Here is a 16361-nt window from a genome sequence, read left to right as displayed (position 1 = left end):
CCGCCGTAACTCCGGAGGCAGAAAATGGCTAAGAAAAGCCTGAGAAAAATCATCCCAAACTGCTGGGGGAGCGCCGTCACCCCTAGATAACTCCCATGACTCGTACCAATTAGCCGCCACATCATACTACCGGTACGAGGCCAACGCAACTGACTCTGTCTCGGAAGCATTAATCAGCTGTAAAGTGCGCCGCATCTTCCTGATAAACTCCTCAGGATCCTCCTCGGGCTTAGTCCCGAAGAACTCTGGAGGACCACAAGTGAAGAACTCACGGGCTCGCGAACTGTCACGCCTGTAAGCCCGGTCACCTCCCAGTCCGTGCCCCTGAACCTGTCCTGCCACAAGTCTGGTCAATAGCTGGACTGCCTCTCTCATGGACTGATCCTCAGTGCCTGGCCGTGGAGCTGGGGGCTCAGGTACTGAAATCTCGGGAGCTGGCGGTGGAGCCGCCCCCCGACCTGCAGCTGCTGCTGCTCCAATCTCCTCTACATGTGGCGGTGTGGAAGAGCCCTCTGCCGGGGGCAAAATATCAGGAGCAATATGAGCATGGGCCCTGGTAACCCTCTGGGCCCGACTAGTTTCTCCCACAGCTGCTGCCTTGGCCTTTTGGGTCGCTATCGCCTTTTTTGGAGGCATACCTGCAAATGTAACAAATCGTTAGGGAGGAATCATCCTGATAACACAACTCTATCGCACGATCTAAGACAGAAAGAAGGGTAGTATCCTAAATGCCCTGTAGCCTCCTGTTTATAGGTGTGGTGCACAACACACCGATAAACAAGACTCTACTAGACACGGTTTGTAGACATTCCGAGGACGAACCGCTCTGATACCACTTTTGTCACGACCCAACCCCGTAGGCCGTGACTAGTGCCCGATCTGGGCACTCAATGACATTCTAGTATATAGCAGAAGCCGACAAGGCTTTAGTTCCAATTTAGATAATCTCCAGAAAAATTTCAGCAGAGTTTCCTTTGTTTTACGGACCATCCCATATACCCTGCACGCAGAAAATACCAACAAAGGCCACACAGGGCCAACAGAGTAACATTTAAATATATGCGGACCGGCCGCGGCGGCGAATGGAATCGCCCAAACACAACATATACACACAGCTGTACAGAAAGATCCCAACCCACAAACATGTCCACAGACCTCTAACAGACCGACAGAATCATATGACGGGACAGGGCCCCGCCGTACCCATGAACGAGAATATACATATATAAAAGTGACAGACTATACCAAAAGATGGCTCTGAATAAAAGAGCCCTCCAAAAATAGCAGAATGAGATCCTAAGCGGACGGATCAGCAAACCTGTCGTCGGTACCTGCGCGGCATGAAAACGCAGCCCCCGAGGAAAGGGGGTCAGTACGAAATATGTACTGAATATGTAAAGCCTGAGTTGCAGAAACAAAATCATAACTGGTATAGAACGTACAGAAAGTAAACAGAAAATACAAAGTATCAGATATATATTTTCAAAACATGCGGAGTGTGTACAGAAACATATGTCATATCCAATCCGGCCCCTGCCAAGGGACTCGGCAGACAGAACGTGGCCACCCTCCCGACGCTGGTGCCACAACACAGAAGAATCAGAATAGGGGCATAACCCCATAACATAATATGTCATATCAGATGGCCATAGTAAATCATATCAGAACAAGCGTACATGGCACAGCATACTCCACAAACCCATGTACGCGTATACCTGCCCCCTCACATCGAGGCACGGCGAACAATGCAAAGGATCACGCTTGACAACATATCCTGGCCCGGGCTCAGTGTGGGAAACATTGGGGCATCCACGAATGGAGTAGTGAGAGACTAATGCAATTAAAATATCATGAATGTTTCCATCGACTCGATGAGGCATATCAAAGACAAACCGATCCAATGAAGTCGGAAGGAATCATAGTAAATGAGTTTCGAGTATCAAAACAATTTATCAGACTTAATGGAATATTTAAAACAACGTTTGTTAGGTAATTAGAATGGTAGTCAAAACGTTTCTTTTAAGAACTATTCGAAAAGAAGACTTAAGTACATTAAGGGCAAAACCGGGAATAGTGGGCCCACCTCGGGACAAGCAAGACGATGGGTCCAAATTACGCCCTTTAAGCTTATTGGATCACCTATAAAGGTTCTACGGACATTCTGTAGCTTTCCAAGGAGTTTAGAGAAGGTTTGCATAATTTCCAAGAAAACATACCAAAAGAGTTCAATCTTACTGAAAGAAAAAGTGATATTTTCACTTGCGGATTCCAAGGGGCAGAAAGTCTTTCGAGGCCCGAATTCGATCCTAATACACTTAGGCATGCCAAAAGAAGGATCGGGGTAGCTTTACATACCTTTTGAGCTTTTTAAGCCTATCCAAGCTCACTCTCCGTTTCGTCGAAAATCTGCAAATGGTCACATTTACCAATTGTAAGCTATAGATGCTACGAATTCAATTCAACTCATATTTGTCTACCGAAATTTCGGCAGCACTTCCCCTATACATATAGCACCCCCGAGAATTCAACTCGGCTCACAATCATCAACAACAACCCAAACAACAACATCAACATCAACAACAAACACCAGAAACACAATATGGCACAACTAGTTCTACTTGCCGACATAATGCCCTAACCTTTACTTTAACCTTAACTTTCAAACTAATCTCAACGATTTCACATTCATTATCAATCTAGATCACCACAACATAGTTTAGAAGCATTTCATATCGTTTTCCTCAAATTATACACACGATATACATAATATACAAACTTTCCGCCAAAGTCATAATTTATCCAAAACTCCTAATCTTTGGCATACGCATTCATAACATGTTTCCTTCTTCCCAGTTCATCAATACTTGTCATAATTAGCAACCTAATGACTTCATTTTCATAATGTCGTAAAATCGCACTAAAACGACATAAGCTTCAATATTCCATTTCGATACAAACTTATATCATTTTATCTCCATATTCATTGCAAGTATCATAATAACACATTAAACAAACTTAATCCATTTCCATTCCACACACTCCAAACCACACGGCCAAACACCCCACTAACCACTTCTATCAATTTCATTCAACTTTCATTCCCAATATGCATTTTACCACAATCACTACTAGAATATGACATAATTTAAACTCACCATAATTATACAACATATATACACACACGGCCATATACTATATCTCCTACCCATTTTGCAAACTTCCATATTTCCATACAATCAATTCATTCCTACATACTACAACATAAACATGACTTCATAACACAAGAACAAGGGATAATTTCTTACCTTTTTCCCTAGTCTTCTTCACTTGAATAGGTGATCAAATTGAGGATCCAAGTGCTTCTTCCTCCAAGACAACTACACCAAGTTTAAGAGGGCACTTAGTTTAGTAGGAAAATCACAAGACAACAATTTTTAGAACAAGATTTTTGAGGGGTGAAAAATCATGGACATGGCCGAACCCTCTACTTTTTGCTCTCTCTTTGCTTGTTTGATTTGTTTCTTGAATTTTCTTGAACAGATGAAGACTTATCCCCTTTTGTCTTGTTTGTCACATGACCAAGCACATGACTACTTAAATGGGTTTGGGCCAAGGCCATGTTGGCCGGCCACCCCCCCCCCCCCCCCCCCCCCCTTGATTTGGGCCTCATTTGCTTCTTATTTTACAAGCCCAATTGGCTACAAATTTTATTTTTGTAATTCCCGAAACTAATTTCCAAAATTCCACGTTTTGCCCTTAGCCTCCCTCGACCCTTTCACATTAATATTCTTTCAAAAACAACTCATGCGTTAGATGGAATCAATTATGACTTTATTTCTTACAAGTCAAGATTATTTCTAATTTTCCAAATGTGCGAAAACCCGAGATATAACAATATACTTACCCCCTCAATTACACGAGAACAACACCGTGAAAATCACCTCAAACGGAGCTCCCAAACTTGTGAAAAGAAGTCCCGAAACAAATAACGAAAAAACGTAACAGCTCCAACCCCAAATCAGGTGCTAAATGATCCCCAAGCTCACTTTTCACCCAAGATAGCCTTTTTAATCACCCAATTTGGCCTTAAAATGAGAGAGATATGATGTTTCAAGTTTTGAAGGAATGTAGAAATTTAAGGGCGAACATAGGGGCAAAATCGTCATTTTCACCAGAAAATCTACCACAAAATTTAGAAAAAAGGCCATATCTCAGTCATACGAAGACGAAATGAGACGATTCTTGTTACTATAGTTCCGAAATTACGATACAGATCTAACAGTTCAATCAAAACACAAAACAAAGGTTATTTACTCAGTATGGTACCTTTTTTTCTCCAAGAATGCAAGTACCAAAGTCTCTTCCACGGATTATGCAGATGATTGAAACATACAGACCATATATAGTGACCAAGATAGTGAGATGGAATTTTCCTATGCCAGGGTGGTTTAAGTGTAACTCAGATGGTGCTCTAGAGGCAATCCAGTGCCAAGCTCAGTGGCATTTTGTATTAGGGACATTGAGGGCGACATGATGCATGTTGCAGCTAGAAGAATATCATATGGATCAAACTTAGTTGCTGAAGCAATGGCTTTACAGAAGGGGATCAAATACTGTGTGACAAATGATCTATTGCCTATAATCTTGGAGACTGATTTAATGACTCTTAAAATGATCTTGATAGGACAATGGGAAGTTCCATGGAGTATATTTTTTATCATAAAGGATATTACAAGGTTGAGGAGGGATAAGGAAGTGAGAGTGGAGCATGTACTGACGGAAGGAAATGGATTGGCAGATTTTTTGACTAACTTTGTTTTTTATTTTGCAGGTGAACATCATTTCAATAGTTACCAATCACTTCCAAGGAAAGCAAGACAGATTTTGAATATTGAAAAAAGCACAGATGCCATACATCAGAATCAGGCAAGCCAAAGATCATCAGATTCCCGGAGATTAACACATGTAATAAGGATTCTGCAGGATGTAAAAACTGCAGTAATCATGCCTAGATCATTTCTAGCAGATTGAATAGATGGACTTTTGGACAGGTTACAAAAATGGTATTAGTGTGATTACATGCTCATTCTGTTGTCACATGTCCAAAGGATCTTTTTATACAATCATTCTTGAAGGAAAAAGTCAACACTACATAGGTCTAGAACAATCATAGAAATAGCTGAACATGAGGAACTTTCTGAAAGAATTCTATTCTATCCTTGAAGCCCGAATTTTAATTCAATGGACTGTGGATTCATAGCACCTGGTGAGAGCTTGAGGTGTAAACATGGTATCAAGTCAAGACAAAAGGATTTTCAATAGACAAGCTTTTAGATTTCCTTTAGTTTGGATTCATGTATTATATCCCTTTATTTTCTGCATTTTAGCTTTTGTACAGAACTTGTTTTTTAATAAAGCACTATCAGGCAATCTGCTTGGTAGTTTTGATTAAAAAAAATCAATTTGTGATTTGTAATTATTTGCTTAAAGTAGTTTAAAATCTTGTATATTATGTCATGGCATATCATTTGAAACATTTTGGCAAAAATTGCTTTATTTGAAAGAAGAAGATAAGTTCCTTTTGCAAAACGCATATAAGGTTTTTGAAATGGTCATTTCATTTCCGGACCAAAACACACCCAAGATTTCTCTTGAGTAGAGTTCCACTTAATTTTTGGTCCAAATGTATCTCCTTTTGTAAAAAGTACCTTGAGAATTATACAAGTTATAAAAGTTTATCAAATGCTTTTCAAATTTTTGTATTAGGTGAAGGTCAACCATACTCCATTTCAAACCTTTTCCTTTAACTTGGATACAAGTAGAATTTCGATTTAAAGTGAGCTTGTACCAAAAGGGTTTGGAAAATATTTTAGCTAACTTGAAATCATTTGAGGTCCATCTCAATAACATTTGTTCTTTTGAAACCAGATTTTCTGTTATCTTTTTTTTTTTTTTTTGAAAATTCTTGAGTTTAAAAGAGTTGCATTTTTTTTCCAAAAATATCCATTGTATTCCCAGATCTCTAAAATTTCAAGTTTAGGAAAAAGTTGACCTTTCTCAAAAATAATATCTTATACCGTTCCAGTTTCAGCTTTTGTAAGAAGAGATGAAAAGTTATTTTTTTATCACATTATTTGAGAGAATATTATCATTTATCTTTTGTTGGGTCTACGATTGAAAACGATTCGAGCTCCTATCCATTCTAAATGATATAGGCTTTGTTTGGCCTATTTCAACTAAGTTATAACCATACAGGTTCAAATATTTTCCCAAGCATCCGCTAACATCAACATACATGAAAGAAATAAAAGATACGAAAGGCTGGTGGGCCTACCGAACCCACCAGTTAACCATTTTCACCCATGGTTAGGCCTTCAAGTTCTGGGCTCGGACTCGATGAAGAAAAGTGTTGGGCCTTTGCCCAAACGAGATAGCAATTGTGGCTTTGACCTGAATAGTCCATGCGTGTGAGATCATGCAAGGGAAGGAGGGGGGAAAAAGCGAAATGCGGTTAGAGAGCATCTACACTTAGCGAACTAAGTTAACAAAAATTAACACTCAAACATAGTTCAAATACAATCACATACATATCTAAATATATATATCAGTCCTAATTTGATATACTTCACTAAAATAGCACGGTAAGGGCCAAAACAGACTCAGAAAAAGAAAACAAGCCCAACACCTTGGAATAAAATAGGAAGCCCAAACAAGATATAGTGTATGAATAAAGCTAGACAAGGCCCAAACTAATTTTTATGAGGTTAGCATTGAAGAGATAAGCCCAATTCAGTTAACACTACACTTAATCAGCAGTTAATATCATGTATACCACTGGTATACAAGATATACAGCCCGTGTATACCGAAATATACATGAGATATATATCTTGTATACTTAGCATAAATCATACCATCACAATATCAGACACGAGGAAAGAGAGAGAAGGAGGGAAACCTCAAATGAACTTCAAAATCAACATATGATATAGACATCCATGCAGGAATATAGTTGTTGTATACACATTAACACACATATAAGAGGGAAACTTCTATGATCCATCCAATAACATAGGGATTATAGAGGTTTGTTTTCCCTAGATATATTAGTCCTTGACCATGATTCACTACTTCTTTCAACATGCAAGACCCTTAAATAGTATTAATCCACAGACTAGGCTAGGACACAACTTCTTAGAATCAAACCAATCATTTTTAATCATGTTAAACATATGTCACTCTTGTTTCAGTACAACTTTTAAGCCCATTAAATATTCCCAGACTCATATTGGTTCAGCCACATATTTTAGCACTTTTTTCACTTAAGACGAGACAATAGAATTCAAATGGCTTAGAGAATATCTCAGACAACAAAGACAATCAAACAGGGACAAGCTTATAGTCTAGACTATCTAGAGGGGAAGTGACATTTTAATCCCTTTAAACCCATAGCATTAAGAAATAGCAGGGTACAGTACAGTACAAAACACCAAAGAGGAAACAAGACTACACAGATACTGTACAGTTTTGCAACACAAGGTTCAATACTCCTATTCAGCTTGTTAATTTACATAGTATTCCCTTTTTCACACTTACTAGCCCTTTGAGGGTCCCATGGAATTGTTATTCAACAAAGAGAAACCTAGGATAAATAGTACTAGACTGAGTAAAAGAACTTAAAGTCTTTCCTAACATCTCCCTAGCCCTAGGATAATCACTCCTTGTCTTACCACAACCAAGTGAAATCCTCTTAAGATCCCTTTATAATTAGGTGATCACAAACAACTTCATTCTTTACCCTAGATGAATCGAACCAGTTCAACTCATTATGATAAAAGTCCAAACACTTTATCTTTCAGAATCTTAGCTATTTCAGACTACCAATTTCACTTAGACAGACAGGGCAGTGCATTCACAGACGTCGTAGTCATTTTCTTTAGCATGGTAGGTGTATGTATGAATATTAAAGTCAAACATATGTTTTCAATCATTCCATAGACAAATACATTACCACAGAGCATAGATAATGACCTCTTGAGAACATGAACATGCTTTTGATATGAATTTTCAAGTATAGTCTTAACAACTCCCTTAAAATAGTCATCAGTTCTAACAATATGCGCGCCCTATATGATGTTTGACAGTATGAAGTGGATATTTGAATCCTCAAACATATAGTAACTAAATTTCTGTATTTCATTTTAAGATTGTCCCATAAACCACATAATCTTACTTCTTATAACTACTGAAACACAATCACTCTTAACAATCTATCAGATGCTTGGTCTGAAATATGCCTTGTGACGATTAACTGATGGTAAACACATGAACCATGTACTCACTATAGCTAACAACCCAATACACGAATATGAATTCAAATGAAATAGGCCAGGCACATATAAACCTTCACACATATAAAATTTCCATTTTTACTAAACACATATTTAGTCTAGGCATCTGTTTAAAGGCAATACTCAACAGCTTAGTCATGTCAAGGAGGTACATGCTTTGTGATTTAAACTGAATCTCATAAGTGTAGGATGACTTTAAGTGAATCAAGATAAATGTCAAACTTAAAACTTGTGTTCACCTTATTTACACCATATTGGACTATAAACAAGCTACTTCATATTCATCTCACATCAAACCAGGAAAAGCATATTGATTCAGATTAAATAAATAAGCAAACTGATTCCCATATTTGCACAACCTAAGACTAATTACTAATTAAAGCTTGCACAAGCTTAGTGAACAAGATACAACCAAGTTACATGTTTAGAATATAAACTAAAACAAAATGAAAAGTTCATGAGATGCATAATCACTATTTGGATTAGCAACCAACAGATGCCTAATGATGCTTAAGCATATTCTAAACAAACATCAACATTATGAGTATATGGGGCCATATTTGGTCTTAAACAAGACATGCTAATCTCAAATAGGATTAAACTAGTCAACCAACATATGCAAACATGAGGATCCAAACATCATACAATATGAATAACCATGGGATATAACAACTAAGCATGCTAAACTAAACAACCTAGGAAGACTAACACATTAAAGTCTAAACAAATACATAAACTAATCTACTACTAACAAAACTAAAAAAACACACAATTACATACTGGATATACAAAATGCCTAAGAAAATAACTGAAACAACAATCTAAAACTAAAACAAACAAATAAACAAATAATCGAACAAAAACATTAACCATAAAAATAAAAAAAAATGATGGATTTTTACCTTTTGTAGTGGTAGCCTTGTCGAGAATGGAGCTTGAGAGCCTTCTATCTCCTCCACACCTCACAGCTATATGAACCACAAAGAAACTGAAAGGTTTTAATAAATCCAAACAAAACTTTAAGCTAAGAAGGGTTTCGATCAAACCAAAACCCTATGTATGCTCAGAAAATTCAATTTTAAAACCTAGAAATGATCTTTTCCTTAACTTGAAAGTATTTTCCTATTTCTATAATGAGGAAATCAAGGTTCTTTAAATAGAACCAAAAAAACCCAATAGCTAGAGTTTGTACCGATGTAGGACTAGTGGAATTGGGAGGGTGTGGGGGGGAGGGGATTCTTCTTGAATTCCCTCTAATTATGTGACTAACCCAATCAAAACCCAGCATTTGAAATCACAACTAAACAAGAATCATTAAGAAAAATGCAACAAAAGCAAAAGAGGGGAAACCTCACCTCTTCAAAGGTTGACTGTGGTGGAGAAAGGATGAGAGAGGGAAAGAGCATTAATTGATCTTGCCCAAAACGAGCATACATACGGACTAAGAGGCAAAATCGTCTGGCTTTTTTGCCATTTCCAGCGATTATGACGGTGGAGAGAGGTTAGGGCTTTGCCCTTTCTCTCTCTTCATTCTTCGTAGAAATGAAAAATAATTGTGTTTATTTGGGATAAAAATTGGGTCGGGACATGAGAAGAATTACCATTAAAACTCTGCTCGCTCTCAGGATAAAGGAAGAAAATTAATCCAAAGGGAGTCTATTTAGCCTAATAAAACGTGGAGGCAAAATGACAAGGGGAATAGAAGCAAGGATATGAAATATAATCATGAAGAATCCCTCAAGGGCTAGAATGCGCACCATCCTTATGTTTTAAACAAATATGTAGACCATATGAAATTGTTTTTCTGTTCCAGCTTAATATACCAAAGTACATAGGGCAACTCATCCAGACCACATAAATTGGTTCTCTTCCAAATTATTTGAATTTCAAAGACCTCCTCCTGACCGAGCCTTCCTTCAAACATCCCCATTCTCTCGGACAATTGAAAAAAAAAATCGTAGAATCATCCTCCTTTTCTATGGAATGAAAGACATCTACCTCCACCAACCCACTACATCATAGTACTCCTAGCACAGACACCATGGTAAACCCTAACATTTATGAGTCATCCACTTTAGGGACACCCACAACTGAAACTTAGAACTCCCATGCCAGAAGCCAAATCCCTAAGACAACCAAAGCAAAGGCATGTCGCACAGATGAACCAATCCCCTCAGATAACTCTCAATTTGACCCTTCCATGGCATCCTTCTCTGATCACATTGATGTTCTAGAGACTCCTGGTGGCCTATTTGAAATAAGCGAAGAAGAATGTAAAAGTTTAGTGTGCTAGATGTCAGAATTACAAGGAACCTATCACACAGAACCTCTTGAACAAATAAACCCAGTGGTTACTTCAAAAATTTAGATCATAAAGAAATAGGGGAAGCCCATGTAGTGACCTCTATAAGTGAATTGAAAGTATATACACCAAAAGAGGAAATTGAGGAAGCACACAATAAGGGGGAACACTTGCAATGATCTACTGATGAAACTGATATGGCTGCTTAATCAAAGGTGCTGAAGATAGAGTAAGTTGTGCTGATGCTGGAAAAGAAACTGATGAGAAAGATGAATTATTTGAAACTGCAAATTAGTAGAAAAGATTGTCGCTGAAGCACTAGAAAGTTTGGGTGAAGGAGAAGCAAGAGTAACTGAAGAAGAAAGAAACCATGAACCTTCTGTCAACATCATGGAACAAATGTACACTGCTACTACTGATGTCCATGGAACAGGTTGATGAACCTAGTAAACAAGAAAAATGGACGCCTCACCAAAACTCAAACAAGAAAGAGTATGTAATAGATAATGAAAGTGATGTGCTCATCAAAAATTTGTAGGAAAAAAGGTCAGATCCAAACTTAGAAAGGCATCAGGTGAGCCAGTTCTAAGACCTGATGATGAAGGGATGGAACGCAAGGGTCCCTCAGTAGGTTACGAGAAACCAAACACCAGAGTACGCAAGAGAAAGGCTGAAGAAGAACTAAACAAAGCCATGACGGCCAGTAAAAGAGGTTCTAGATAAAACGCAAAAATCATCAAATCTGCTTTAGTCCGTCACACTGAATCAACAGAGAAATCAGCATCAAAAGCTTATAAAAAGGGGAAAAGTAAAGACACAAGAGCCTATTGGTGCAAAACAGCTACTGCAAAAGTAAGTTGAAATTTAGGGTAAGTTGAAAACAGCTTAATTTCACAAGAGAAAAGGGTAAGTTGAAATTTAGGGATGAACTAACTGAAAGAGAGAAGGATAAGTCATCAGAGTTGCAAGACCAAGACCTCAAAGATATAAAAAATTATTATGATCTAGAGGATTCAGAGGAGCAAGCACTGAGAACGATGCTGCTCATTGAAAGATAATCAGTGCTCAGAGAAAGGGTGGTCACTGGTCATGGGGGCCTAAGATGGATGAGCTTTTAGAAAGAATTGAGTATCAGAAGTGGAGAAATCTATTTTCTCAAAGAAATGAGAAGAGAAGGATGTGTAGAGGAACAACTCACCAGCAGTGTATTGAAAATTAAGATCATGTTGAATGCCCAAATGCATGGGGGGGGGGGGGGGGGGGATTTTGCAATTACCCTTTATAGGATGGGCGCACGAATGAGTTGCCTTCACATCAACGAATGGAAAGTGTTGTAGTGGTAAAAAGGATATTCTTAAGTAACCCAACAGCTAAACAGCATAATAGAGAGCCAAAGAATGAGATGCCCAACCTCTATCAGCTGTATTTTGAAGTTGTGCATCGCATGATAGTACCAAGAAAGAAAGGAATGGCTATGACAAGTTTCTTGGCTATGAAACTTATGGAGCTTCTTGACACCAGGGTCCAGATAAACCTACCCAGTCTCATAATTCAACACATGCATAACATATCTCTCCGGGCAAAATAAGGGCATGGATTAGCATATGGAATTTGGTTGGGTGGAATCTTTGACCACTTTGCAATACCTCTCAACGTATGGCAATATCAGACAACAAAGGATGTTATTACAACTTTGAAACAAACTGATCAACCTATTCTAGCTGAGAATGCAGAGGAAGAGCTGCAAATGTTAAGGAATCATCTGGCAGACAAGGAGGCAGAAACTACTGTTTTAAAAGAAAAATAGCTCTATTAACTGGGGATGCTACAAGCTAAGTATGAGCAAGATAACGAAGAACTAAATGCTCAACTTTTGCGTTCGCAGACTGAACTGGATAAGGAAAGGAAAGAAAATGTAAAAAATATTTAGGAATGGGTTGCAGCACTACCCAAAGACACTTCCTCAACCTCAAAACCATCTACTTGGTCTTACCTAGGAAATCACATGTGTCCTATGTTCAACTACTGTTTTCCTTTTTGTTTTTCATTGGTCTGTATAGTTGTTTAATATCTCTGCGTTGGTGCCTACTGTCAGTTAATATACTTACTTTTGAATGGTTCTAACCCTTCAATTTATATAACATTCAAGAAATTATTTTTACTTGTCTCCTTTTTTATGGTGCCAAAAGGGGGAAGGAATGAAAAGAAAGAAACAAGTAAAACTGTTAATAGAGATTGTTAACTTGGATGAATAGGATAATTGTGGATGCTATACAGTAAAATGCTCAACATAGAGTTTTTCATCATCAAAAAGAGGGAAGTTGTTGACATTGTTAAGTTTGATGAGTGACAAAACAAGATGACAAGGCATTATCATCGAACCAAGTTCAAAAACATGATCTATCCAGACAGAACCATTGATATATGAATAATAAAACTTAACAAGCTAACAAAGGGAGAGAAAATGACTCAGTGAAAAAAGCAGTTCGTTGAAGAAATAGTGCAAGTATGCAAAAGAAGTTCTATACCAAAGATTCATCATATGTAGAAGAAGGAATGATCACAGGTCATCAGGTGTAATGGATGAATGACCTAGAAGTGAAGACGTTGTATACGAAACAACTTAAAGTGATCTGATGTGAGTTGAGCAGTTGCAATCACAGAGTTTACAATTATATGAAATAGGTCTGTCAACATGAAGAGTGAAAGAGAATTGTGCAATAGGTACAAGAACATGTTGTACATCAGACAGTGCAGAGGTTCAGAGACAGATAGACTAGGTGGTTGAAATAGGTTTGTGAACATGTTCCAGGGTATGTCCTACAACAACTAGGATTTGCAGAATTATGGAAAGAACTTGGCGGTCAAGTATGAAAGATTCTTTGCCATATTTGTAGGGATTAGTAAGCCTTATACAAGGAAAAGAAGCTGACTCAACAAGGTAAGAATGAAAGTACAACACAAACCCTATGTGCATGTCTTTGACCAAGTAGGAAAGGGTTTTGTGTTCAACGGACCTGCGGAGCATAATGTTATAAATACCCAGGTCTTTCCATGATGAAATTTTCACACCCACAAAGAGAGAATTCAGAATATTGAGCGAAGAATTTATATCCATCATATTCAAAAATCCAAGGTTGCGTCCCTAGGACAAGAAGAATGATTGAAGGAACTGTTTTACTGTATAATGTTCTCTAGTTCAAAAGTCTTGATATATTGTATTAGGTTTGTTATATTGAGTTGTATCTTTATCAGCTTATTAAGAAGCATAAAAGTAGATACAAAACATTATAACTTCAAGTAGCAGTTTACTACTTGAAGATAGCTTGCTAGTCAGAGTTTGGGTAGCAAGGCTGTTGTAGAAATTAGGTTGCAGAGTTTGTTACTTAATTTGTAGTTGGCTCAGTTGTAGTGGAGTTTGAGGTAAATCCTACAGGTCTGTAGGTCGTGGTTTTTATCACCTTTGAGACGGGTGGTTTCCACGTAAAAATAATGTGTATTTTACCTTCCTCTTTGTTTTTATTCCACAAACAAGTTAGGTAACTTGTTCTATCCACAGGCGAGAAGTAGATACACATTGGGACAGACACTTAGGTCGTGCAAAGCTAACAACCTGCATTCAAAGAAAGAGTGTTAGTTTTTTATAAGGTCGATTCATGTCATCGACTTTCTTGTAGCATCGTTTCTTTGCTTGCTTGGTCGCGCTCTCGGCCCTTACCCTCTTGGATTCGGTTCTGTGAGAGATAAATTTTGTTTTAGAGTAAACTATAGTAAAAAAATTCAAGTCGTTGATCATAGGCATTTTCAAAATGTTTGATTGTAAAAACAGAATATATTTTTTGAAAAATATCCATGTTTGTCACCATGACATGTGCATTTGAGTCAGAATCTTTGGTTGTCCGCGACATCTTGCGGCGGCATCTGGGTTTACTTTGTGGAATTTTTGAGACCCTATAAAAAATTCCACCCCAGTTTAAGGTTTGTTTCGGTGAACTCTCGCATTGTAATTTAATATCAAAAATTCTGCCCTAGTTGAAAGTTTGGGTCGGCTGACTCTGGTGCCACTTTTTCATGAAGAAAATTTTCAGATCCTTGCAAAACTTCTGCCCTAGTTTAAGATGTGTTGGCGATCTCTTGAACCAACTCTGAATTTTGGAAATTTTTAGATCTCTCTAAAAAATTCTGTCCCTGTGGCTTCTTAGGGGTTTCTTGGGTTTTTTGATTGGTACGACCGAGCTCATGGAGCGCCTACGTATCCTGTCGCTCTAGGAATCTAGACGAAAGTAGTTCAGAATAAAATAATTGATTTTTTATAACGTGACCGAGTCCTATATGGACTGCCTACGTATCCCGCATTGCGAAATCAGGTCATCGTGTAGTTTATTTTACAAGGAAATAATTTGGTTGCTTTATCTATTACAAAAGGAAGACCAAATTCGATATGGATTTTTTACGTATCTCTGCCCTAAGAGATATTTCTTAATGTAGTGATTACAAGAAAAAAGTACGATTACAAATTGAAAAGCATGTCTCACGCATAGTATCTCTTGATCGCATCTGAATTGATTGCTTTGGTCCATTATTGACCTTCCATTTCAGCTAAGACCAGTGCTACTCCGCATAGTACAATGTGGACCACATACGGGCCTTGCCAATTTGGTGTAAAATTTCCTTTGTACTCGTCTTTGTATAGGAACACTCACTTGAGTCCCATTTTCCCTATTTGGAAAAGTTGGGCTCTGACTCATTTCTTTAAAGCACGAGCCATTCTTTGTTGGTATAATTGACTGTTGCATACAACGATCATTCTTTTCTCATTGATCAAAGACAATTACTCGTATTGGCTTCGGACCCATTCTGCATTGTCCATGTCTACTTCTTGTACGATTCTGAGCTATGGTATTTCCACTTCGGCAGGTATGACTGCCTCGGTTCCATAAACAAGTAGGTACGGAGTTTCCACCGTGGAAGTCCGAACTGTTGTTCGGTATCCTAGCAATGCATAAGGTAACTGTTCATCCCAGCACTTGTAATTGTCCATCATTTTCCTCAATATCCTCTTGATATTTTGGTTAGCTGGCTCTACGGCTCCATTCATTTATGGCCGGTAAGCAGTGGAATTTTGATGGGTTATTTGGAATTGTTCACAGATGTCTTTCATCAGATGACTGTTCATATTTGCTCCATTATTCGTTATGATGGACTCTGGTATGCCTAATCAGCAGATGATATTGTTTCGCACTAAATCAACTACCACTTTCTTTGTGACTGATTTGTGTGATGTCGATTCCACCCACTTGGTGAAGTAATCTATGGCGACTAAGATGAATTTGTGTCTATTAGATGTGACTAGTTCGATGGGTCCAATGACGTCCATGCTCCAGGCGATGAATGGCCAAGGCAAGGTCATGACATTAAGTTCTCTTAGTGGGACTCTGTTCAGGTCTCCGTGGATTTGGCATTGATGGGATCTTTACGCGAACTTACTGCAGTTGGTTTCCATTGTTATCCAATAGTAGCCTGCTCGTAAAATCTTCTTAGCTAGAACAAACCCATTCATGTGAAGCCTACAAGTCCCAACATGTACTTCTTCTAGCAATTTTGTGGCCTCTGCAGCATCCCTGTATCTGAGAAATCCAAGATCTAGTGTTCTTTTCTAAAGTATCTCCTTATTTAGAATGAATTCATTGCCATTCTTTGAATAGTTGT

At 38.1% G+C, this 16361-nt stretch overlaps 1 long non-coding RNA gene across 2 annotated transcripts; it reads right to left on the bottom strand.

Moving 5' to 3' along the window:
- Positions 1–1394: 1394 nt before the first annotated feature.
- On the bottom strand, positions 1395–11891 carry LOC132643949 (uncharacterized). 2 transcript variants are annotated; one of them, XR_009583807.1, is made up of 5 exons: positions 11851–11891; positions 9706–10598; positions 9253–9318; positions 3306–6450; positions 1402–2406 (listed from the first exon to the last, which is right to left on the bottom strand). It is a non-coding gene; the product is annotated as an uncharacterized LOC132643949 (long non-coding RNA). The 2 variants fall into 2 exon arrangements; XR_009583806.1 differs by lacking the exon at positions 11851–11891 and having other exon boundaries at positions 1395–2406; positions 9706–11840.
- Between the last annotated feature and the right edge of the window lie 4470 nt (positions 11892–16361).

The sequence above is a fragment of the Lycium barbarum genome, chromosome 6 (genome assembly GCF_019175385.1).
Source record: "Lycium barbarum isolate Lr01 chromosome 6, ASM1917538v2, whole genome shotgun sequence".
Classification (NCBI taxonomy): Eukaryota; Viridiplantae; Streptophyta; class Magnoliopsida; order Solanales; family Solanaceae; genus Lycium; species Lycium barbarum.
Note: the sequence above shows the minus strand (reverse complement) of the source record. Positions and strands in the feature narration are given on the sequence as shown.